The sequence below is a fragment of the Triticum urartu genome, chromosome 5 (genome assembly GCF_003073215.2).
Source record: "Triticum urartu cultivar G1812 chromosome 5, Tu2.1, whole genome shotgun sequence".
Lineage (NCBI taxonomy): Eukaryota > Viridiplantae > Streptophyta > Magnoliopsida > Poales > Poaceae > Triticum > Triticum urartu.
This window is the reverse complement of record NC_053026.1, coordinates 21,684,051-21,696,844: the sequence shown is the minus strand read 5'-3', so window position 1 is coordinate 21,696,844 and position 12,794 is coordinate 21,684,051. Positions and strand designations below refer to the sequence as shown.

At 45.6% G+C, this 12,794-nt stretch overlaps 1 non-coding gene across 1 annotated transcript; it reads right to left on the bottom strand.

The window, feature by feature from the left end:
• Positions 1–12,723: 12,723 nt before the first annotated feature.
• On the bottom strand, positions 12,724–12,794 carry TRNAG-GCC. Its single transcript has one exon. It is a non-coding gene; the product is annotated as a tRNA-Gly (tRNA).

Sequence of the window (12,794 nt, the reverse complement as noted above, 5' to 3'; positions counted from 1 at the left end):
GCCATGCCTACAAAAAGAACAATTGTTAGCACAAGACATAAAGAGAGTAAATGCGTAAATACAGTAAATGAATAAATGCTAGGAATTGTATGAACAAATAATATACCATTATTATTAGATCAACCATCTGGATTAAGCAAATAACCGAAGGCCGATCCATTATCAACCATTCCTCTACAACCACCACCACCTCTAGCACTTGTGCTTCCTCTCCGACCACCACCACCTCTAGCACTTGTGCCTGCTCGACCACCACCTCTAGCACTTGTGCTAGCTCGACCACCACCTCTAGCACTTGTGCTAGCTCGACCACCACCTCTAGCACTTGTACTCCCTCTACGAACACTAGCACCTCTAGCACTTGTGCTCCCTCTACGACCACCACTACCACCTCTGACACTTGTGCTTCCTCGACCACCACCACCGTCACCTCTTCCACCTCGTTCACCATCGGTGCCGCCTCCACGACTTGTTTTTCTTTTTTTGGTTTTCTTATTCTTGCATGTCCGCACATTGTGTCCCCCTTCACCGCACACCCCACAGTTGATAATGTCAGGAGCCTCCATGAAATGACCGCTACCAAATTGTTTCATGCCAGTGTATCCAGCCAGGTCATCCATATCACCCCTGAACCTCTTAGTTCTCCTTCTACCCTTCGTCTCCACCTTCAGAAGAGGGTCTGGCCTAATATGAGGGCCATGGTACTCAGGCCACTGTGATTGGTCCAAGAAAGGGTGAAATCTTGGCGCCCATGTCAACCTAGTAGCTTCCACATGGAACTCTTGCATCCTCACGGTTTTTCCATCATTAACATGTATGTTTCTCGCCTTCGCCGCCGTTATCAAATGCGAGCATGGCCAATGATACTTACTAGGCCTCTCGCACTGGCACCACCGAGTCTTCAGTTTCACCTCAAATGCAGCACCACCATATTGTCTACCGTCTCGTGTTGTGCCACCTGGCTCATCAATTTGATAGATCATTTCAAGTCTATCGAATATGATAACTTGTTGCCGTGAAGACTTGCTTGCTTGTAACTGCAACCATTCATCAACCTTTTCCGGATAATCCTTTTTTTCACCTATCCATTTTGCAGTCTCTTCAGAATGCCTCTGAAAGTACTCATTAAGCTTGAAGAAGGTGTACTCCACTATTGCAGTCACCGGCAATGCACGAGCACCCTTCAACACATTGTTGAAACATTCTACGAGATTGCTCGTCATGTCGCCATATCGCCAACCACCATCGTCATGAGCGCGTGCCCACTTGTGCTTCTCGCTTAAATTCCTAGTTAAGAACTCTTTTCCCCCTTCGTTCACCGCTGCAAAGAGTTTGTTGTACCGAGCATCGAAACCTTGCGTGGTGAAGGCCACACATACATGGGTAAGGTCTTTGCTGAGCTCCTTGCTCTTACATGCCCGGTAAAAGTTGGCCACGAAATGCCTCATGCACCATCTGTGGTGAAGCTTTGGAAATCCTGGAATAACAATGTCCATTGCCTTGAGTATGCCATGATGCCGGTCCGATATGATGCATACCTCCCTAGCCCCAATCACGTTGTGCCTAACATGACCCATGAACCACTCCCAGTTGTCTTGGTGCTCGGAAGGCACCAAAGCAAATGCACACGGCAACACGTTGTCGTTTGATGAGTGCGCCATTGCTACCATTAGTGTGCCCTTATATCTACCGGTCAAGAACGTGCCATCTATAGACAAGACCGGACGACAATGCTGAAACGCCTCCACACATTGTCCATAACTCCAGAAGGCACGGTGGAACACTCCCTCGTGATCCTCGACCACATGAAACATGCCCGGGTTCCTATGTGCAATCGCGGCCAACAACCTTGGGAGCTGGTTGTATGCTTCTTCATAACCACCATACAACATCCTAATAGCATTTGCCTTTGCCTTCCATGCCTTCCCATACTTGACTTCATAACCAAATTGTTTTTTCACCGTCCGCATGAGAAACCTCACTTTCACAGTGGGATCAAAGGCTATGTCTTTCATCCATTTGTATCCGAGATACTCAGATGTGAGTTGACGGTGTGTCTTTCTAAGTCGTTTCGATGGCGGTTTGCATCTATGAGTGGTATCACAACTTTTCAACACCCATTCTTCAGTTTCTTTAAGCTTTCTTGCACGAACCTTCCATGTGCATTCCTTTTGCTCACACACCACGGTGTAACGCAACTTCATGTCCGAGTGCTCAACATAAATTGGCCTATGGTTTCGAATGGCATAGTCAGCCAACCAAAACTTCAGCATAGGCAAGCTCAGAAACTTCAATCCTTTCTTCAAATAAGCATTCTCGTCCTCATTCTCCACCCTTGGTTCTCCTGGATCCGGGCATGGTGTTGGCTCAATCGCCGTCATTCTCATTCCACCGTCAACAACAGCTTTATGGGCAAGGCTGAGATCTTTAAACAAGTGAGTTCTTTTTTGTAAGCCCGTCAGCTCAAAGTGGATTTGGTTCTCCTCCTTTGTGAATCCATCCTCGTCCAACTGTTCAACTGGACCCTCGTCATCCGAGTCATACGCATATTGACGCCTAAAAGGCAAGTCACGATCCATGTCCTTTTGCGCTATGTACGCATTCAAGTCACCAACATCATTACCATGAAACCCTTCCTCTTGCTCTTCGTCGTCATCATAAACATCTTCATCCTCTTGAATTACTTCGTCACTAGCAATCACCTCAACTTCATTTGCTTGGCTAGTTGGTGGTTGGCTAGAAGCATTGGGGGCATACAACTCAACCTCATTTGCTTTGATAGATGGTACACGGGGACGTGGTGGGGGATAAACATTGGGGGCATCAACCACAACCCTATGCTCAACAAGTGGCACCATTGTTCTCTCGCTCATGTCATCCATTGGGGAAGAGACATGCCGGTTCAAATCAATGGTAAACCGAGGAGATTCAACCTTGGTGGCAAACAATTCAAGTGACTTGTCTTCCGATTGGGATACCTTTTCCTTGTATACATCCCAATGCAAATCCGAGGTGATAGGCATACTTTTCAAGCGAGATTTGGCTCCAACTCCAACATCATACCTTCCTATTAACTTAACATCAACATTGGTGTCCATCCACTCTAAGACTTGTCTCACTTTTGCAACAACATCCTCATAGCTAGGGCTTGTATCAAAAACCAATGATTCCTCACCCGTGTCGGCATTGTTACTCAAGAATGCCTCCTTGTCCATGTAATGAACATTAACAAGTCTCTCCATCTAAAAATAACATGAATGGATTTAAGACTTCAATGAGAATTGGTGTGTTTATCCAAATACATCTAATTCTATCCAAATCATATCAAGACTAAATTATTGGTGATGTCCACAAAAGTATCACTAATTAACACACACTAAGCAAAGTTAACCCTAATCACTAACTAACCCTAACCCCCAATCTTTCTACTCAACAAGCATATATTCCTACTACACACCATGCATAGCACTATATTATCAAAGTTAACCAAGCCATTCACACTAACATAAGGGAGAAAACATGAACTAGGGTTCCACCAACATGTATAAAATGCAACCAAAATAACAAGGTTTGACAAAAAATAATTGGATGATTTGGGGGAGATTAACAAGAGCAACAAAGTGATGGAAAGATCCACCTAAGGGATGTACCTTTTGGAGAGGATTTGAGGGGGAGCTTGAGGGATAGGAGAGAGTGTGAGAGCTCCAAGTGTTCTTCAAGCTCGGGTTGTGGATTGGGGAAAGTGTGTGGGGTGGGTCCCACACACTTTCCCCAAGGGTTATTCTGTTACCAGGGCCAGACGCCAGGGTAGCAGGTCAACGGGCACGCGGGCAGTGCGGGCCAGGGGCCAGACGCCAGGGTCCCTGGCGTCTGCTTCGTAACCCAGACGCCAGGGATCTTGGCGTCACCGAAAAAGGTCAGAAACAAAATTTATTTTGAAACGAGATCAAATCGAGATTTAGTTAGCTCTATAGGTCAGAACAGTAATTTTGTCTGGACTCGGGTGGGTGGTGAAAAATGGTGGGGATATATCGTGTCCACACCGGCAGCGGCGACAAGACCCTTGACGTCGGCCTTTGTGTCGTCCAAGGCCTTGAGCACGTGGAGGGGTCATGGTTGAGGCAGGCCTTGGATAATTGGAGCTAGCTCGTACGTGCAGTGTGTGTGCGCGTGCGGAAGTGAGTGAAGTAGACATGATGCTCTACTAACCGGTATTGCAACAAGTAGTAAATCGCACTTCAATTCCGATCGATGCAAAGGCAATCCCCTGAAACTTATATAGTTGCTCACGTAATGTATATTTCCATCAGGCATTCGAGTACGTCGTTTGCCGGATACTCGACAAGGGCTTTGCCGAGTGCAATATGGGGGGTGCTCAGCAACATGGATGTACCCAACGAGCCTTTTCTTCAAATACACGTCTCAGCTACAAAACGAGAAAATATGTATATGAAGAACAATTTGGGGAGACACTTCTGAAATTCGGTGTTGGATCAGAGTACAACATGGAGGACATCGTCAGTGTGGGAGTAGAGCTGAGGCAGATTTATTCGTCTGAACACCGCTCCCACCATCCAAATGACACACCACGACCTACAAAACCAAACCCTAACTATAGAGCTGCGGAATGCCCCCCCTCCTGCCATCGGAGCAACAGTTGGAGGGAGAGGGGGCCAGCCCTGGTCCGTATTGATCAGAGGTAGAGGATCGCTTCCCTAGCCGCCTTCACGTGGCGGCGGCTAGGTTAGGGAAAAACACCTTATCTTATACATGCATGCATTGACGGACGCACAACTACTTCTTGTTTCGAATATTCATTCACATACCCCTGAAAAAACAAATATTCACTAGTGCAGAACCAGACAATAGCACCGGTTCGTAAGCCCCTTTAGTGCCGGTTTGGTAACCGGCGCTAAAATGTAGGCACTAAAGGGCAACCACGTGGCACGAGCCAGCTTCGGGGGCAGGGAGCCCTTTAGTACCGGTTGGTGTCATCAACCGGTATTAAAATGTTGGGGTGGGGGGGGGGGTTGGGGTTTATGATTTCTTTTTCATTTAATTTTGTGTTTTCCATTTAATTATTTTCCGTTTGCTGGTATTTTACGATACTACATATTGTACACGTTATGCATATATATAAATAGAATTTCTAGTAAAACCGATCATAATACACACACATATATACATATATATATATACAATTTCTCCTAATTGATGCCTTCGGAGCCAATGGCATTAGCCTAGCTAATTGGTGCCTTCGGAGCACGATAACAATTGGAAGTGGTTCATGGGGGCGGCAGCGGGTAATAGTATTCTCCTTTGGGATCTATGACCTGGTCGAGCAAAAATCCCGCTATTTTCTCTTGAATTGCTTCTATGCGGTCCTGTGCTAGGAGCTTGTCCCGCACCTCTTTGAACTGTTAAGAAGGAGATCAATATGCATGTGTATTAGTTGTGTGACTAGATATCGATAATGGTGTAAAAATTGTGAATAGTGTTCTGACAATCGATATCGTACCCACTCTTGTCTTTGAGATTTGCTCCTTTCGGACGCCATCATGCGAATGTTCTCGCAAACGTAGTATGCACACAGATTATTCCCCGGCGCCTGCTTCAGGGCCTTTACGAGAATGGAATTTGATCGGATAATAATTAATCAAGCATGATAATTAAAGAGATGGCAGCTAGCTAGTACTACTTAATTACTTACCTTGGGTCGATACCATTTCAGATTTTGTTTCCATGTGCCTGGAGTGGCCCTGATGAACTTTGCCCAAGCCCTGCCCCGTCGACAAAGAAAATGAATAAATGGGTTATTAAATAGTTGTTATCAGGAAATGACGAACTAATTAAATAGGCCGAGATATAGTTAATAATGATTGAAATTACCTGTTGACTATCCCCTTCACGATGGTGTAGTCACTTGCTTTCTTAAGTAGCGAGTCTAGTACTTCAACTGTTCCTTCATCAACTTTAATGATTAACAAGATTCGGTGAAATCTGCATGCACACATGTTTGCATGTCTTAATTAAGCGGGCATATGTAAGCAAAAACATGTAGCTATAGCTAGTAGGGAAAAATAGAATTTGTAGTACAAGACAGTGTGACTCACTGGAAGTTGTAAGGAAGTAGTATATCTTCATTGTATTTGAGTTCCTTGAAGAACTGTAGCATGCTTTCCTCTACACATTTTTCGTGATATGGATCTATTTTCCATGTGTATTCATTAATGGTATTTGGGTCAACGAACCCAATGCCATAGCGTCCATCTTTTTTTATTTCATAAATCTTCATCCTGCATAATACCACAGAAAAGAATATAGTGAGGATAATTACAGATAATGATTGATCAAAATGATCACTACAGCTAGCTTGAGACTTAAATTACAGAAAGAAATCACTTACAGACAATAGCAACTGACGATAGATTTGTCGAGTGCGTCTTTATTGTATAGCTGAAATAGTTCTGAATACTCAACGGTCACAACTTTCTTATGGTAGTAATGCTCCTCATTGACATTCACCATGAGGGACTCTCGATTGGAAATCTTGGTAATGTCCATGTACCATTGATGCAATTCATACATTCTCGTTGGGAGCTTATTGACCTCCTCTGGCTCGACCAAAGGTTGGCCCCGGGCATATTTCCGTTTTATTTCCTCCTCTCTAGTCGGAAACATGGGCTCGATATCGAGGAGTTGTCCAACAGTGATCCCGATCGATTCAGCCTGCGCAATATGCTCCTCGGTTATTACCACATCGCCCACCCCGGGAACATTAACGGTTTGCCCACAATAATATTGGACGCGTCTACTGTCATGTGTTGTTGGTACAGCAAGCGGGGGGATTGATTGCGCCGCCTGTTCTCCCAGCTGGGGAACGGTTTTACCGCTCCTTTTGCCAGCTGATTTGCTCGAGTTCGAGCTCGCCTCTTTCTGTAGACGTGCTCGATTTAACTTCCTGAGGTGGTGCTCATAGTCTGTGTAAACATGCTTGAGAGCTGGTGGTCTAGCCATACGAATGAAGTGCTCAATCTTTTCTACAGGCACTTTCTCCCTTGGCGGCGGTGGCGGTTTCGGTGCAAAATGGGCTTCCACCTCGGCCTTCGATATGGCTACGTTTTCCTCCTCGGACTTGTCGTAAGGTCTCTGCTGAAGAGGCGCGAGGCTTGGACCATATTGAAATCGCTTGCCTCCGCCTGTACCTGCAGTACTACCTCGACTTGTACCGCTACGCACCATAGCTGAGGCGGCTCTCTTCCGTGATTGCTGAGGCGGCAAAGACGGCTGACGTGGCTGAGTTGGAGGAGGAGGAGTGGCCTGAAACTGTGCCGGACTTGGAGGAGGAGTGGCCTGAAGCTGTGCCGGACTTGGAGGAGGAGTGGCCTGACGCTTTGCCGGACTTGGAGGAGGAGTGGCCTGAAGCTGTGCCGGACTTGGAGGAGGAGTGGCCTGACGCGTTGCTGGACTTGGAGGAGCGGGAGTCTGCTGACTCGGTGGCGGACTGCGACGAGGAGTCGGATGACGCGGTGTCGGTGGCCTTCGAAAGATGATGCAATCCTTTCTCCATAGGATGATACGATGGTTGGCCTCTCCTAGTGTGTGCTCATCGTCACCTCCAGGAATGTCAAGCTCTAACCCCGAATATTGGTCCACCACCTCATCAACCAAGACACGAGCATAGCCCACTGGAATCGGGTTGCAATGGAAGGTTGCCTCGGTGGGATTTGTAAAAGCAAGGGCGTCTGCCACCTTCATGGATATGTTCTTCATTTTGAAGTGTAGCTCGCAGTTAGTGTTCTCCATGATGTCATCCACTGGGTAGCTATCCAGCAATGCGTCGCCCGGGGCGGAACCCGCGCTGCTTCTCTGCATGGATGGGACGGTGCTATCCATTGGTGGATCATCCGCTAGCTGCTGAGACCCCCTTTGCTGGCTAAGTGAGTCGATCTGCTCCTGCTGCCGCTGGAATTTGATTGCCAAGTCCGCGTGCGCTGATTCTAGGCCTTGAAGGCGTTCATAGTCTAGCTTCCTCTGCTCCTCCTCCATCTTCCTCTTCTTCTCCTCCGCAATCTTATTTCTCGCACGGGTTCTGTAGTCGGCGTTCCAGTCCGAAAACCCCTCATACCACGGAATAGCGCCCATGCCTCGTGTTCTTCACGGTCAGCCGGACGTCGTCGCGGACGGGTCGACGGCGAGGATGCAGGCCGGGCATCGTCGAGAACAAATACTAGCTATATGCCCGCAAAAAGTAACATTTTTTTAATGATTGGATTTTGATAACTAAAATTTCTAACATTTCTATATAACTAACATTTCTATAACATTTCTAACAATGCTATATAACTAACATTTCTATAACATTTCTAATATTTCTATAACTAAAAAACAGAAAAAAAATATAACATTTCTATATATATAACTAACATTTGTATAACATTTCTAATATTTCTATAACTAAAAAAAAGAAAAATTTCTAACTTTTTTATAACTATTTCTATAACTAAAAAACAGAAAAAATTCCTAACAATTCTATCTTTTCTATAACATTTCTAACAATGCTATATAACTAACTATTTCTATAACTAAAAAAAAGAAAAATTTCTAACTTTTTTATAACTATTTCTATAACTAAAAAATAGAAAAAATTCCTAACAATTCTAACTTTTCTATAACATTTCTAACAATGCTATATAACTAACTATTTCTATAACTAAAAAAAGAAAAATGTATGTGTGTGTGCTCACCGGCGAGGCGAGAGGCGATGGGGGGCGGCGACGGGGACGGCGACGGGCGCGGCGACGACGGGGATGGCGACGACGGGGACTGGGACGGGGCAGCGACGACGGGGACGGGCCGGGGCGGCGACGACGGGGACGGGGCGGCGATGACGGGGACGGGGACGACGCGGGACGGGCCGGGACGACACGGCAGTGACGACGGGGACGGGGACGACGGGGCGGCGACGACGGCCGGGGACGGGGCGGCGACGAGGGATATGGAGACGGCCGGGGGCGGCGGGCGACGGGGCAGAGGAGAAGAAGCAGATGAGAAACTGAAAATTTTGAAGTGTTTAGTTATATAGGATGGACCTTTAGTACCTGTTGGAGCCACCAACCGGTACTAAAGGCCTGTTTTGGCCAGGCCAGGCGGCGGGAACCGCACACCCTTTAGTATCGGGTGGTGGCTCCAACCGGTACTAAAGGGGGGCCTTTAGTACCGGTTGGAGCCACCACCCGGTACTAAAGGGGGTGCGCTGGCAAGGTGCTGTGCGACAAGTTTAGTCCCACCTCGCTAGCCGAGGGGCGTCCATACTGGTTTATAAACCCCCGTGCGGTAGCTCTCTCGAGCTCCTCTCCAAAGCAGGCCTACTGGGCCTACATGTTTTGTGTTGCCCTGTGGGTCTACTGGGCCTTTACGGGCCTGCATCCTGGCCCAACAACAGGTTGGGTTTCTAGTCGTATGCAGGCCGCTCTGGCCCAGTAGGCGGGCTTTTTTATTTTTTTTGGTTTATTTATTTTTGAGTTGTTTTTTGTGTATTTAGAGTTTCTTTGTGAATATTTTTGCTTTAGGTACAAAAAATTACAAACTTTCTGTTAGTGCCCGTAGTTTTCAAATTTGAATAGTTTAAATTTTGAATTATTTGAAATTAGTGTGAATCACTAGTTTGTGAATAACTTAACTTTAAAAATCAGTAAAGGCATGAAAGAATTTGTTTGCACATAAAATTTCTTCGCGTTTCAAATGACAAAACACATAACTACCCTAACTATTACAGAGATTCCCTCCTGGGTGTGAAATACAGAAGAAAGTGATGATAGTGAAGCCAATCACATCCCAGATCTTTGGGTGTGAAACTTTTTCTTCGCGTGTGTCCCTTTACGCCGTAACCATGGAAAATCTTCATCATTTAGCGGGATGCTCGGGTCAATATTCACTGTGAATGGAGCAATTTCATCAAACTTTTCATAATCTTCTGACATGTCTGTCTTGTCATCCACTCCCACGATGTTTCTCTTCCCAGAAAGAACTATGTGCCGCTTTGGCTCATCGTACGATGCATTCGCTTCCTTATCTTTTCTTTTTTCTTGGCTTGGTAGACATGTCCTTCACATAAAAAACCTGTGCCACATCATTGGCTAGGATGAATGGTTCGTCTGCATACGCAAGATTGTTGAGATCCACTATTGTCATTCCGTACTGCGGGTCTTCCGTTACCCCTTACCCCGCCTCGTGTCATATTGACTCATTTGCACCGAAACAAAGGGACCTTCAAACCACGTCGATAGTCAAGTTCCCATATGTCCTGTATATAACCATAATACGTTTCCTTTCCTGTCTTGGTTTCTGCATCAAAGCGGACACCACTGTTTTAGTTGGTGCTCTTCTTATCTTGGGCGATCGTGTAAAATGTATTACCATTTATCTCGTACCCTTTGAAAGTCATTATATTCGAAGATGGTAACTGGGACAACAAGTACATGTCATCTTCAATAGAGGTGTCATGCATGGTACGTGTCTGCAACCAGCTGACGAAACTCCTGGTTTGTTCACGTGTAATCCAGTCATCAGACCGCTCCGGGTGTTTGTAGCGTAGCAAATTCTTGTGTTCATCCATATACAGAGCCACCAAGGCAAAATTCTGTAGAACTGTGTAGTGTGCTTCAGTGAGAGAATGTCCGTCCATACATATTATTTGTTCCCCAACTAGCGTGCCTTTTCCATCCAGTCTGCCCTTATGCCGCGATTCAGGAACACCAATCGGCTTAAGGTCAGGAATAAAGTCAATACAAAACTCAATGACCTCCTCATTTTCATGGCCCTTGGAGATGCTTCCTTCTGGCCTAGCACGGTTATGAACATATTTCTTTAAGACTCCCATGAACCTCTCAAAGGGAAACATATTGTAGAAATACAGGACCCAAAACGTTAATCTCTTCGCATAGGTGAACTAGGACGTGCGTCATGATGTTGAAGAAGGATGGTGGGAACACCAACTCGAAACTGACAAGACATTGCACCAAATCATTCTCTAACCTTGGTATGATTTCTGGATCGATTACCTTCTGAGAGATTGCATTGAGAAATGCACATAGCTTCACAATGGCTAATCGAACGTTTTCCGGTAGAAGCCCCCTCAATGCAACCGGAAGCAGTTGCGTCATAATTTTTAAATGGCATCAGAAAAAGCTTCAACCATGAAAAAAGCTACAACTGGCGTAGAAGAAAAAGCTTCAGACATGGAAAAAATGCTTCAATCGGCGTCGAGAAAAGCTTCAACCGATGTGAAAAAAAGTTCCGATTGGAATAGGAAAAAGCTTCAACCATGGCAGAAAAGCTTCATCCGGTGTGGAAAAAAGCTTCCGCCATGAAACTTTCAAAACACGAGCGTTGGTGAGAGCTATGGGGCGACGACGAAAGCTGCAATGAGCGTTGACGAGAGCTACAAGCAGGTATGAAAAAAGCTTCAACGGTAGCAGCTATGGCGTGGTCAGTTGCAGCTCCGGGTCCAGCGAGGCAGGCAGAGCTCCATGGGCCCACGGCACAACCAGCTGGTCCGGTTGCCATTAATACAAGCCGTCGTGTCCTAATTGTCCGATCCCTGAAAGAGGTCATGCCCAACTGCAAGGGCCTCTTTGATTCACAGGATTGTCAAATTGAAGGAATAGGAAAAATGCAGGAATAAGGTGACATGTCCCATAGTATTCTATAGGATTTGAAAGAATGTTTGATAGCATAGGAAAAACAAAGAAATTCTACAAAGACCTTTGAGTGGATGGAAATGTTTCTCCAAAATGTAGTATAAATGGATCATTTGAAAAAATTCCTAAGGATGCCAATTCTACGAATTAAACGAGCATCACAGGAAAAATTCCTAAGAGTTTAAATCTTTCAAAAATCCTATGCAATTCCTTTGAATCAAAGAAGCCCCAAGTTTGGAACGCGTTGTGCCTGAGCACCAGCATCAACATCATCCATCCATCCATCTGACTTGTACAGCTCATGACATGGAAAATGCATCAAAATTAACGGTCAAAAAGTATGTGGGGTCATCATAAGGAGGAAGTAGAATGATCAGATAAGTTCAGACCATCATGATCAAGGTCTATACTAGACCATTCATTCAGCTTCCCAAGAGAAAAGGGGGGCTGCCGAGCTGCCACGTGGCCAACTCCACACGAACTTAATCTGCAAAGACGAAAACAAATTTGATCACAGTAACCAATGATAACCTCCGTGGGTCCTAGTCACAAAGACATAACAACTGGATGTTGAACCCCAAGTTTGGAACGCGTTGTGCCTGAGCACCAGCATCAACATCATCCATCCATCCATCTGACTTGTACAGCTCATGACATGGAAAATGCATCAAAATTAACGGTCAAAAAGTATGTGGGGTCATCATAAGGAGGAAGTAGAATGATCAGATAAGTTCAGACCATCATGATCAAGGTCTATACTAGACCATTCATTCAGCTTCCCAAGAGAAAAGGGGGGCTGCCGAGCTGCCACGTGGCCAACTCCACACGAACTTAATCTGCAAAGACGAAAACAAATTTGATCACAGTAACCAATGATAACCTCCGTGGGTCCTAGTCACAAAGACATAACAACTGGATGTTGAACCCCAGTCTTCGAGTTGCAAGCCGTGGCTATAAAAAACACAGAAAAAATATATAATCTTTTTACTCGGTAGAAAGCAGATGGCAAAAATGGAAAGCGTGCACCAGCCGGGAATCGAACCCGGGTCTGTACCATGGCAGGGTACTATTCTACCACTAGACCACTGGTGC